This window comes from Squalius cephalus (assembly GCF_949319135.1).
Source record: "Squalius cephalus genome assembly, chromosome: 6".
NCBI lineage: Eukaryota > Metazoa > Chordata > Actinopteri > Cypriniformes > Leuciscidae > Squalius > Squalius cephalus.
In genome coordinates, this window is record NC_137127.1 from 7493804 (window position 1) to 7507219 (window position 13416).

The window sequence follows — 13416 nt, forward strand, 5'->3', positions numbered from 1 at the left end:
GCCTTGAGTCCCGGCTTGTGACAATAGGCCTCTAATTGGGCGGTGGGCTAGTCTTATATGCAGCACTGTGTACACATGACCAGCCAAGTGTGAGAAACTATATTACTCTAAGAGTCTTAGAGATGGAGAGCGCTCTTGTGCTCTCTCTTGACATTCCTTCTTTGAGCATCAACAGATGGCCATGAAGCATTTGGTTTTTCATTCATTCATTCGTTTATTTCTTTTGGACCATTTGGAAATTTAAATGATTGAACACGAGATGAAATTAGTTATCATTATAAACGAATTTGAATCTAAAGTATCTTCTAAATAAGGAGAGCTCGAGGCTAGTTGTCAGACTTTTTACTCCAGTGAATATTTGAAGTCGGTATCAATGGCCTTGAACATTTTTCAGATTCTCATTACAAACAGATATTTGAAACATTTCAAACATTTTATATTTCGAGAAGAAATATAACCTTGTCCTGAGTAAACAGTTCAACACTTATCTCTGTGACAACTAGCCCCAGACTCCCCTACTTAAATTAAACAATTGATTTAGCAGAAGGGTTGAGCTTTACCCAGTTGAATCCAAATATCTGTGGTAGCTGTCTGTCACTCTGAGCTGATCCCTCATAGAAGTGTCTGCCTGTGTGCTATTTAAGTCATAAGATCAGGTCTAAAAAAACATATGGCGGAGTGAAACCGGTTCCTGTCAGCAGTTTCTAGCACCTCTGTGTTGGCCAGGAGAACTTTATGAGCAGAATGGGCCTCCTGTTTTTTTTTCTGTGTGGTGTTAAAGCATGGTATTTGTTGAGGTCACAACAAACAGCGAATGATGTTTTGAAGTTTTTTGTCTTTCATGTGGCCACAAGTTTAAGATGGACGAAAGTGTGCTCAGAAAGAGAATTTGCAGTACATGTTCTTGGAGAACTACTAAGAAAATAAGCTTATGTTTTAAATAGTAAGTTCAGACCTTCATATATTATCGTTTTTGATTTAGAAGACCTCCAAAGAAAGAAAGAAAGAAAAGAAAATCTTACACTTGTTGTCCAAAAAAACATATGTATGCCATGTTAACCGAAGGGAATGCAAATTCATTGTGGCACATTTTTAGAAAGCCTTGAATAATGTCAGCAATGTAGTTGTTTTTAAACCTTAATGTTGTTGCCTCTTTTGGAATAAAACAACCTCTTGTCTGACTAAAATTACCAGCATGTGGTATGTGGGAAAACGTTTGTCACACAAAAGGCATTGCGTGTCAGAGACTTGGGCAGGTGAGGAGCTTTACTGTGTGGCAACTGCTGCAATAAAACAATGGAGCCAAATGAGCACAAGCCGTCAATGTCTGCCTGTCAGACAGATGCTCCGCTCAAGGGACATTAGTCTGCTAAAGCACGTATCTGTAATCTTATGGAACTGTGGGAAGTTTAGGAGACAATGGATTAACAGTTGTGTTCAAATCTCACACACAAATAAGAGAAAATCTGTCTTTTTCTGTGCGTCAGCCAGACAGATGACAGCCATAGAATATTTAGATATTTGATATTTTACTGTTTTTTTTTACTGCATATATATAGGATTCAGGTAAAATATCAAATATCTAAATATTCTAAATAATAAGAAAGTGAAATAAAATAAAAGACAAAAATAATATTTATCTGAGTTATATGAGTTTTCATAGAATATTTGAAATATGAGAGCAAATTTAGACCTTTTTATTGTTCAAGACAAGCTAAATTAAATAAAAGTAAATGAACACTCATGTATATGTTCTGACAACATTGTGTAATGCATTTGTGCTTTCTCAGGTAAATGTATCTTGTTTTAAAGATGTTTGAATATTTGCTAAACAAGACAAGGAATAAGAATAGGAGTGTTGTGCATAATATATTCACCATGTGGTCACTTACAATGTGTGTAATCTGAGATTAAATCGACTAATAGCAAATGTAAGACTTTTTGTTCCTTTAAGTGAACCTTTCAGTCCTTTGCACATGGCAGCGCCAGAGCTTTCACAACCTGTTTTTTGAGTTTGACTGTTGCTGTCATTGAGTATTTGCGCTCTCATATGCATAAGGGAACTTAATGTGCTTTGGGGGCTGCAGAATGAGACGGCTGTTGAGGTGTGAGGAGTGTGTGGAGGTGTGAACAGGTGTCTGGGTTCACTGGAGTGTAGGAATGGAAGCTTCTCCAGGTGCACAGCTGCAGGGAGGGGCACTGCTGACACAAAGACACATATATATCCTTGGGGGAAGTGTGTTTATGCAAGCATGTAGCTGTGTGTAGGTCTGTGTGTAGGGGTATGTGTGTGTGTGTGTGTGTGTGTGTGTGTGTATGGGTGGGTGGGTGGCTAAGGCAGGTGGCTGTGCATGCACTGCAAAAAAAAAAAAAAAAAAAAAAAAAAATTGTCTTATTTTCCAGAACAAATGTCTAAACATTCTTATAATAAATATTTGAAAAGCAAAATTGTCCAATAATATAATAAGACTTGCTTTCAGGAAATATGTCTTGAATTAAATCTATTATTATTTGTCTAATTAATGTGATTAGTTGTTTCAAAGTATAAATGCAACAAAATGTAGTGAGGTTTCCTTTATAAAAGTAGAAAAACAAGTTTAACAAAAATATATCCAAGTTATTTTTGCAGTTTGTGAAGGCTGGGTTAAAAACAGTGAGACGGAGGCAGTTGTATTTGCCTGGTGTGAATATTTGACCTTTTCCCAGTACTTTTTAAATGAGTTCATAATTAAACTGCAAGTTATTTGCAAACTGGCCGTTCATCTGTTTTATTGGAAGCCCGATGCAAATGCCAAGCGTTGCTGTTTTTCTCACAGACCTCATCCATCATAATTTGGGAAGGGTTACGATTAAACAAGCGCTCTCATTGATAAACACTTACAACCTTCCAGTTGCTGTAAGACAATGCGCCAACAGCAAAGGTCAGAGCTGCGCTCACATGCACACACATACTGGCCCGAGAGAGCAAAGATAGCAGCGAATGGTGTGAAGGAATATTTCACGCAAACATGAAAATTATGCAATTATTAACTCCATATAATCATATTTACATTATAAAAATAATCCATCTGCACACTGCAAATCTTTTGAAGTTACAAAACCACTTTTGATGGAAATTTAAGTCACTGTTCACTCGTATATCAAAATGTTCAATATAAAAAAAGCATTTATTTAATAAAGCTCCAAAAACATCTCATTTTGATATTTATCTGTGACGTCACATGGCCAAATACATGACTGCCACCAGAGCAAGACATCGACAAAAAGTTTTACATCATCTCACCATAAGCTCCGCCCTCTGCTTAAAGGGGTGGTATAATACCCTTTTCACAAGATGTAAAATAAGTCTTTGATGTCCCAAGAGTGTGTTTGTGAAGTTTTAGCTCAAAATACCCCACAGATATTTTTTATATAGCATGTTAAAGTTGTCACTTTTTGAGCGTGAGCAAAAACGCACCGTTTTGTGTCTGTTCCTTTAAATGCAAATGAGCTGCTGCTCCCGGCACAGAGGGCGGAGCTTCAACAGCTTGTATCCTTTTACCTCACATAGACATGCACTGAAAATTTCAAAAACTTTTAGCCTTTAATGTTCAAACCGGAGTCAGACAATGATGGAGAGACTCAAGAAGAAGTGACAACATGTCGAAGCAACAGGACATTTCTGAATGGTTAGTTGATGAATTTATGTGTAGTTATCTTCTAGTCATTGATTAGCATATTCTGTCATGATAATATAAATCGCGTTCCCAGGGGCGGCTTTATATAAATTTTAGGGTTCGTGATGTCACTAACCCGGGAGGAAGCTCGTGTAGTCCCTACCAGACGTTTGTTGTAGTCCTTAAAAAACGATTTCTTTAAAAGCAAATATCTCCCTTTGCTTTGAACTTTGAGCATTGCAACTTTGCAGATGTTGTTTATGCTCAAACAGCAACATTACACACTAACTAAAGTTAGAAAAGTGAAATCATAATCAACCACCCCTTTAACATGCTGAAATTTGCTGGATGTGAGCGTCACGTCAAAAGCATATAGAACCCATTATAATCACTGTCACTGTCTACACTGGATACAGAATACAGAAGCGCACTTCTGAGTCTGTCGACAACAGGACAAATGAAGTGAGAAAGAACGTTCGCTTTGACGTGTCCAGTTTAAATAGCTTGTTTGTGTCTCTGTACAGATTTCAGAAGGATCTCAGCGTCGGAAACAAGTGGATGGTTACTTTAATGGCATCATGGATCACGTCTGAGGATATGTTTGTTCGGAGCATTTGACAGCAGACTGTTTTGTAAAGAAGGCATAGTGTAATGGAGAACATTTTGTTGAAATATGAAGCAGTCAGCTGTATTGAATCTGACAGCAGCTGCATCACACACCAAAAGTAAATGATTTCATAATGCTTTGTAAATTAAGGGTTTTCCGCATATATGCAAAAACTTTATTAACATTTTAAGTGAACCTCAAAGAACATATTAAAATAATAAAAAAATATGACCACTTTAAATTTCATTCCATTCATCAGACAATGCTATAATATCAAAATATAATGTCATATGGTGATTGTCCTTTAATAGTGTTGTTGATGTTTTTTGGAGCTTGACAGGTCAATAGTCACTGCACACTGTATGGATAAAGCAGCATGAATATTTTTAAAAATATCTTCTTTTGAGTTCTAGAGAAGAGTGGAAGTCATATGGGTTTGAAATTAGATGTAAAGTAAATATTGAGAAAATTGGGTAAATCTCTCTAGTTGTTATTTAAAGCAGATGGCCAATTGTCCCGACATCACAGAAGATTTTTGAAGTTAATGATCCTGTAACACCAGCAAGTAAATGTGACTGCCTAAATGCTCGTTTCACTAATATTCCTTCCCTTATTTTAATGTAAACTTCAGGCACTGAGCCAGACACGCCCTAACCTCTGGCTGTCCTTGAGACATACATTCATCATTCTCTCATCCAATGAATTTTAACAACATTTTTCACCTTTTTTTTTCTATTTCCATCCCCCATGCCTGTGGTCTCTCATGCCGTGTTTTGACTCAGCTGGATTTATCTTTTGTTATTATCTTCCTGAACTCCAATTACTGTATGTCCTGTGGAGAAACAAAGCTTTAGCGCACAGGCAGAAGAGCTGAAAACTACAATGCATGACAATATCCTGAGGATTGCTCAGAGCACATAGACGGCTCAGCAAAATTAGTTCTCTGACAAATGAGCATAAGACGGCTAAGCTTCAGGGCTGCCTCTAGCTCAGAGGGACAGGAGACAGAATATTATACTAAAGACTCTTAAAGGGACAGTTCACCCCAAAATTAAAAATCTGTCACTATGTACTCACCCTCATTCTGTTCTAAACCTTTATGTAACTTTCTTTCTTCCATGAAATACAAAAACCAAATATCCTTATCACAAAGAAAATAATCATAAAAGTGGTCCATAAAACCTGTGAACTATATAAGTAGCGAACCATATGATAGCTATGTGTGAAGAAGAGACATCCCCCACCCCACCCCACCCCACCCCACCCAAGTCTTCCGAATACTTAAAATCAATTCATAAAGATAAATAGTTATTTGTGGGAAATGTTTGATTCAAATGTTTTAGTGAATCAGTTGATTCAATTCACAATCAATAAATTGAAAGGTGAATAGATAAATATTAAAATGTATATATATTCATGTATACAAATATTCATGAGAGCATACAATACATATGGTGCATTACAAGACATAATTAATGCATTTAAAATATTTGTATATATATTAAAAAGGCTGTGATTCATATGGAACCATAATTTGCAACAAACGTATGCCAACCGCATGTTTGACCAGTTGACAAGTCATTCTAATCACTCTTTAATAGAATACAACAAGCAGGGATGGTTCTTACCAGCACAAGAAAGTAACAGAGGGCTGTAGAACAGGCCAATGGACAAATGAGAATGAAAAATTCCATTAGCCCAGGTCAAAAAAGTGACCAGTCCTGGAAGTAAAGGTTGTATGCAAATCAGCATTCAGGCAGACAGATAATATGACGGCCTACATTGCACATTTCAAGAATGTCAGAATCTATTAGAAGTGGGAAGCTAATTACCACAGACTCTGAGGTTGATTAAAAGAAATCACTAAGCAGCAGCATAGCGCATTATGCTAATGATCACTCATTTAGATGTGTCATGGTCTGCAGCTTTTAAGAGGATTTGGGTAAGTGTGCTTCAGTCGAACATCATGTTCTGTTTGGAGGCTCATTCAAGATGATATATCCAAGATGATAAGTGTATATTATTGGTGTTGTTTACTGTATGTAGTTTTTTAGGCGAGAATGTAGTTATTTAGACCTCAAATATAGACATAGTGCATATTTGATGAATATTTTAGACGATTTTTGGAGATTGATTGTTCAGCGCTCATGTACCCGCAGAGAGCAGCTTCGTCTCGGCTCTTATGTATTGTTTGAACATGAGGTATAATTTATTTTAGGTATATCAAAATGGGCAATTTTTGGTCTTAATCATCTATTACTTGTTCCAGAGCAATTGATTTGGCTAAGGGCTACGAGTGTGATATTGCTCATATACTGTATGGCCACACTACTATACTATATACTCACATTATATACATCAGTACTAGAAACCAAAAATTTTGATTTTTGACCAACAATATGCAAAATCAATAACATAAATAGCATCAGCAAAGGACAAATGTCAATTTTGTTCAAATTTGTAAATGCATACATTTTGTAAATGTTTTCAATAATTGAAAAAAATAACAGCTTTTATTATTTTCATTTAGCATTGTCTTTCAGAACAGACGTGTGACCCACTTGAGGTCCACTGATGTACTGTAGAAAACATGGTCCTACTTTGTCGGATGTTCAGATTGCATTTACAATATTCATTTGTTGTTATGAAGGCAATAAATCATCCATCTAATCTAAATAACCTTTTCATCATAGTATACTTGCTTATTTTACGAACATGCATCACCACATGACATGATCTTACGGGATGAATTGCCAGAATATTTGTCATTAAGGAAGCTAAATTAGCCTTGAAATATTCCAATGTGAACGAAGCCAATCATCTGCAACTTTGACACTTACACAAAAAGAAAGACAGAAAGAAATCAGCACCATTCAAGTTTCGCCTAAAGGCATTACGAATCACACAAAAGGAAAAGGTAAAGGACTGTCCAATCTACGTTCCAGAGGCTTTTCAAACAGAAGTGTGTTGTAAGTAATGCATTTAGTGCTAAATACTTGTGATGTGTGTTCATGTATTTCAACATCATTCATTAAGTTAGTTATTCACCTTAGAAATTACATACTGATGTCCTTAAAGGCACACTGCTCAATTTGATCACCTATACAGTGTTTCGTCAATCACAGGTGCCTGATATTATGAAACGAATAGTATTCACTGCAAGTACGATAATATACCTAGCGGAAAAAGTTGGCATTAATCAAATATTTAAAATATAGGCTACTGTTTTTGTGTTGTTTCTACATTCATTTGGAGATTAAATGTGAAATTATTACAATATAAAAATATATTAAAAATGTTAGGTGCGATTAATCACGATCAATTACAGAAAAACGTGTGATTAATTAGTTAATTTTGTTTATTCGATGTACTATATATGTATATAGCTACATATATATTTCTCAGTTAATATGAGGTCATAAAATCTTCACACATAATATAATCATAAAATAACTGTAAAAAGTTTAAGTCAACTTACCAAAAGTGTTTTGAAGTACCCTATGTTTTATTTCTCCACATTAAGCAATACGTCATATATCAGGACAAACATTCTATAAACAGTGGGGTAACAATATACTGAAGTAAGCATGTAACTCACTAAAGAATTAAATGTGATACTTTTTAAAGCCCTGAAGGAGGTAAACAGTCAGAGTCAGAGGAAGTCATGAGCTAAAGGCCCCCACACAAGGATACAATCAGTTAGCTATCAGCAATTCGGAACACACATTGTATGCACTTCACACCCATTGTGTTTACTCTGGTTAGTCAATAACGAATGAAGAATAGCAAAGCTTTCCCCTTCATTTGATAATGCAAATAAATACTGTTTGGCAGAGATATTCCAGTTCCATATGAAACTATACACACACGTGTTCACATGCCACGGCCGCACAAACATTTATACTGTATGCATAGTGCACACATGCACACTACAATGATTAAGAACAAACAGGGCCTTAAATAAATAAAACATAAATAATTTCTGTGTATTTGAACCACGTTCGATATTTGGATATTCACTTCCTCTATATGGAGTCCTGTTTTCATCCGCAAAGACGCCGGAACGGGGGACTTTGTTTAGGTTTTTCAACCCTGTAGGGGTTAATCCACTGACTGAAAAGAATCACTTACCACTCTGCCTGCTTCCTTGGCCTTTCACGATGCCCCCTCAGTAATCCCATAATACCCATGCCTTTCATCACGAGTCCTGTACTGTGTGCTGTCTCAAAGAAAGGGATGAGGGAGGGGAAGAGAAAGCAAAACATATCTTGAAGAGGTAGTGTGTTGGGCAATTTGACATGCATACCCCCTTTTTTATATTTGCTCATTCCACAAGACTGGAGCAATTTCCCTTCCGGGGACTCGACCTTATGGACTCAAAGTGCAACAAAGAGAGCAACTGGGGAGTGGATTTCTCAACCACAGATTGCTTCTTTACGCACTGAGTCAGACTATGTGCATACAGAAAAAGAGTGACAAATTATTACAATCGGATACCAACAGAAAGCACTGTATCACTCAATTAGGAAATCCATTATCATGTTTGCTTGTGCAATCCATCAAGTTACTTTAGAGGACAGAGAGAGAGAGAATGGAAAATCATTGCTTTTATGACCAATACCTATTCAGATGACTTTTTAAATGTAAATATCTGATAACCACAACCTGATGAGCGTTTTTGTCACAATAATAATTTAATGATCACTGTACAACTGTACAAAAGTAAAAAACTAATATGCAGTATTAAAATGCTGCTACTAGTACTACTACTAATTTAACAGATTTTAAATAATTGTTTTATCTATTATTGTGTTTAAAAATGAAAAATAAAAAATCATTATACTGCAAAAATGAAAACACTATAACACTATTACATTTTAAAAATAGAATTATTATTATTATTAATTACAACAGATTATTAATGATTTATTTATTTATTATTATTTGTCAAAAATCAGTAATAATAATAATTATTAATCAGGGCTCTAAAAGTATTATTAATAACAACAACAACAATAATAATAATAATAATATATTGTTTTGCATAATGTTTTATATTGTTTTCTTGCAGTCTAAATGGTCCCAAATGAATCTATTATTTGTTAATTATATAATTATTTTATTTTATTATTTATTTTCTTTATTTACACAAAACATATTTCTCACTTGAGAATGAATTTCTATGTAGTTAAAGCTAAATATCGGTAATACCAGTCCAGTGTTCCAGGCAGCGGGGCATTATTCAAGTCATGCCCAAGACAGTGCATCCTCCCTGGGATGACATTTCAATAAGTCAGCCGGTCAATTCCTGGAGGTTTCGTACTCCCAGAGCTCTCACCCACCAGAGTGAGCCTAACGAGCTTGGGTCTCTTAAAGAAACGATTATCGGTTAATCTTTATATGAACACCCTCTATGAATACCTAAAACATTTTGATATTTCAATGACTAATCAAAAACTTAATATAAATCATTATTCTTAATGAGTTGTACCTAAACCTTGTGAATCCTGCTGACATAACGTATTTAAAAGTTCCAGTATTGTTCATGCCCTCAATATAAAAGAGGGCCTAAAAGAGCCTGCTTTTAGTGAGCTGCCACATCTGTGTGGCCCCCCAGAATCCCCTTCATCTGTCTGAGTGCCCTCGGGGCAGGGCAAGCAGCCCCAGCTGCAGTCATGGCTGTCCCGAAGGCCCTTGTGAAGGCCAGTATTGTCCATTCATAGGGATCACTGTGTGAGAGGTCACAGCAGAGAGAGAGGGGGCAAAAATGGCAGGAAATGGAGGTGGTTTGGCCCTGTGGGCTAATGAAGGCTGCAACTAACAGAATAAACAAGCAAAAGACTCTCACGGTTTTGTCTTTTGTTGCCCTGTAAATATTCTTACTATGCAGGGGGAGAAACAGAGAAAGAGAGAGTTGTATTTATGTCACCCGGTCATCTCCCCACCTACATTCTCAGTCTGCTCCTGTTTGTAGCTTCCCACCGTCTATTTGAGGGCAGTTAAGATACACACCATGGTTGGGTCTGTGGAGCGCTTCGCAGATGTGCAGATAAATCTTCATTTTTCAGCCAGTTAAGCAGACGTAGGCTGCCGCCGCCACGCTGGCTCTGGCCAAAGGCACCTTGCAGGAGCCAGATATCCTGCAGAACAAATTGGGGAACAAACAGAACCACAGGGTCACTCGCACTGTCCTTTATCTACAAAGTTAAGAGGCCCTAGTGGTAGGGAGCCACGACTACACAATGGTCAATAACAGACATGTTATGAAAGTACCCCACTGGGGTTGTTAAAGATGACTGTTTATTATAGACTGTTGCATTAGACAGTCTAAATCACACATGATAAAAGATGTCTGGCTGACAGTTTAATGTTGTGAAACATAACTTTTCCAGTAAGACTTAATATTGAGGAAATATATAAAAAAAAAAAAAAAATATTGATCTCCTCAAAATATGTAACCGTTCAAATGTTTAGGGTGACTGTATATTTTTGTTTTGTATTTAGTCACTTAAGGCTGCATTTATTTGATCAAAATACAGTAAAACAGTAGGCTAATATTGTGAAATATTACATAAAAAAATTATTTTCTATTTTAATCTATTGCAAAATGTTAATTATTCCTGTAATGCAACCAAATTTTCAGGATCATTATTCAAGTCTTCAGTGTCACATGATCCTTCTAATATGCTGATTTGCAGCTCAAAAAACATTTATTCTTATTCTCAATGCATGTTGAAAACATACATGTTTTGAAGCTTAATGTTTTGTTTGAAGACATGATACTTTTTTCAAGATTCTGATTAATAAAAAAGTTCAAAAGAAGAGCATTAATTCATAAAAGATTTTTTTTTGTAACAATGTGAAAATGTCTTTACTGTCACTTTTGATCAATTTAATACATCCTTAATAAAAGTATTAATTTCTTAAATTCCCAAACCTTTGAACTGTAGCTATATAAATATAATTTTGATGGTTAATGTAAATATTATTTTATCAATGGTTGTCCAATACAATCGATCGATAGATAGATAGATGGATGGATGGATGGATGGATGGATGGATATTGATGTCTTTGTTTATTATAAGTGTATTAAGGTTATTAAGGTGATTCAATCTAACCAGCATCAAACAATAATTCTAAAGCATTCTTACCTAATTATGATGCATGTTTTTTGATGCATATTTCATGTGATGTAATCATCAAATTGTGACACTCTTTTCACAGAACTCTTCTCAGTGGAGTCTCTAGAGCCCACCGCTTGTGAGGTCTGTGAACAAACAGAGAGTCGTTCTAATCCTTCATCAAACTGCAGTGCTTTTCATGATGCTGTGCCTTAATGGAAAAGGAAGATGTTTAAATACACTTAAAAGACTTTAAAGAATCAGGAAGGCCTCAGATATTATAAAGGCTATTCAACAGTTTGGCCAGAAAACATCAGAGTAATTTGTTACCCTGACAAGACAATTTCAGGAGCATTTGTGAAGCTTTGAGCCTAATAACCCAGTACTACTGCTGGCAGATCATGTCTTGTCTAGACACGGTTGAACACAGTAGTGTTACATGATTCTAATACTTTACAAACCGTGTTGGTTTCTATTAACAATCATGTTCACCCATTTACAGCAAACATAGTTGAGTAATGCTGAGTCTCTAATGAGATTTACAATTAAGGTAGAGTGTTCAACAAAGATTCAACAATAATGGTGGGAACTCCACTTGAGAATGATTGCAAATGCCCAGGTCTGTGGACATAATACACCTAATTACTTCTTTGTAAGCAGTCTCTTTTCATAGACAAACAAAAGCCGCTCAAAAAGGGAGCAAAATACTATGTTATGCCCAGAGAATGTAAGACATGGGGGATTTTAAAGCTCAGCAAGATTTCAAAGAAAGAAAGAAAGAAAGAAAGAAAGAAAGAAAGAAAGAAAGAAAGAAAGAAAGAACATAGAATGTAATGAGACAATGCGAGTTGAAAAAAGAGTTGTGACTGCTGACCAACTGACTCCTCAGTCCAACAGTGACTGATAATAAATCAGAGTAATTATCAAGCCTCTCAGTATGTTTGTTCTGATCTCCAAAAGACCCAGACAGTGATAATTACCCCCCTCACGAGCACACTGAAGCATGGCACAAAACAAAGCATACCAGTTAACATATACACAACTTATGAATACCCATTTTTAGCCATAGAAGTTCTGAGGGTTAATTTGACTTCATCAAAAGCACAAGGTTTGTAAAATATTGATATGAAGAACATTTCACCGGCATGACTTGTATAACTATATATTTGTACTTGTATATATGTACTTAGACTAGCGTTCAAAAGTTTGGGGTCAGTAAGGTTTGTTTTAGTAAGAAATTAGGGTTAACAACCTCATCCCAGCTCAGCTTAGCGTGAACTGGGAGAGGTGAGAATGCGGCCAAAGTTAAGGATCTCTTAAAGTGACAGTACACTTCATTACTAATGTATAATATGAACTCCAAACCCATGCATATCAGTATAATTAAATCAAAAGACAATGCAATGACATAGAACAATTAATAGATTCAAAACTAAAAGAATCACAATAGTTTTAATACAATACAATCATAGGGAAAATTAGGATTTTGAGTGAAAATAATAAAGCCGATTTTACATTGTTTATATACTTTTGAAATAAGCATTAAAAAAAGAATGCATGAAGCTAGAAAAAAATGTGTTTGTTGCTGTTGTTTAAAAGCAAATTCTCTGTTTTTCTTTTGATACATTGCTTGTTCGGATATTCATACAACAAAATATTCTGGGGGCCATGACATTTTTGTGAAAATGATCAAAAAGGCTGGTGGTGGCTGACAACTTAAAAAAAAAAAAAAAAAAAAAAACCCTGGTGGGGAAAGAGTTAAAAGCAGAGGCTCTTAATTTCTTTAGATATATTGCATGTTCAGATATTCATACATCACAATATTCTGTGGGCCATCAAAGTTTTGTGTTGTGTTGTCTAGCAACTTAAAAAAAAAAATGCTGGCAAGGAAAGAGTTCAAATGAATATTCAATGTTTTAAGAAAATAATGCATCAAAAGTTAGATAACACTAATACAGTGACAAGAAAAACTTTTGAATTTAGGTATAAGAATCTGAATTATGATGCAGTGCTTTGGTCTTGACAGTGAAA

The 13416-nt window shown here is 35.6% G+C and overlaps 1 long non-coding RNA gene across 1 annotated transcript in view; it reads right to left on the reverse strand.

Annotated features, from left to right (window-relative positions):
• Window positions 1-4991: 4991 nt before the first annotated feature.
• The window catches only part of LOC307160016, a 30780-nt gene continuing 22355 nt past the window's right edge, over window positions 4992-13416 (reverse strand). The window contains exons 4-6 of the long non-coding RNA XR_013821487.1: window positions 10276-10403; window positions 8395-8482; window positions 4992-5095 (exon numbers count right to left, since the gene is read on the reverse strand). This is a non-coding gene — a long non-coding RNA (uncharacterized lncRNA). The remainder of the gene's footprint in view (window positions 5096-8394; window positions 8483-10275; window positions 10404-13416) is intronic.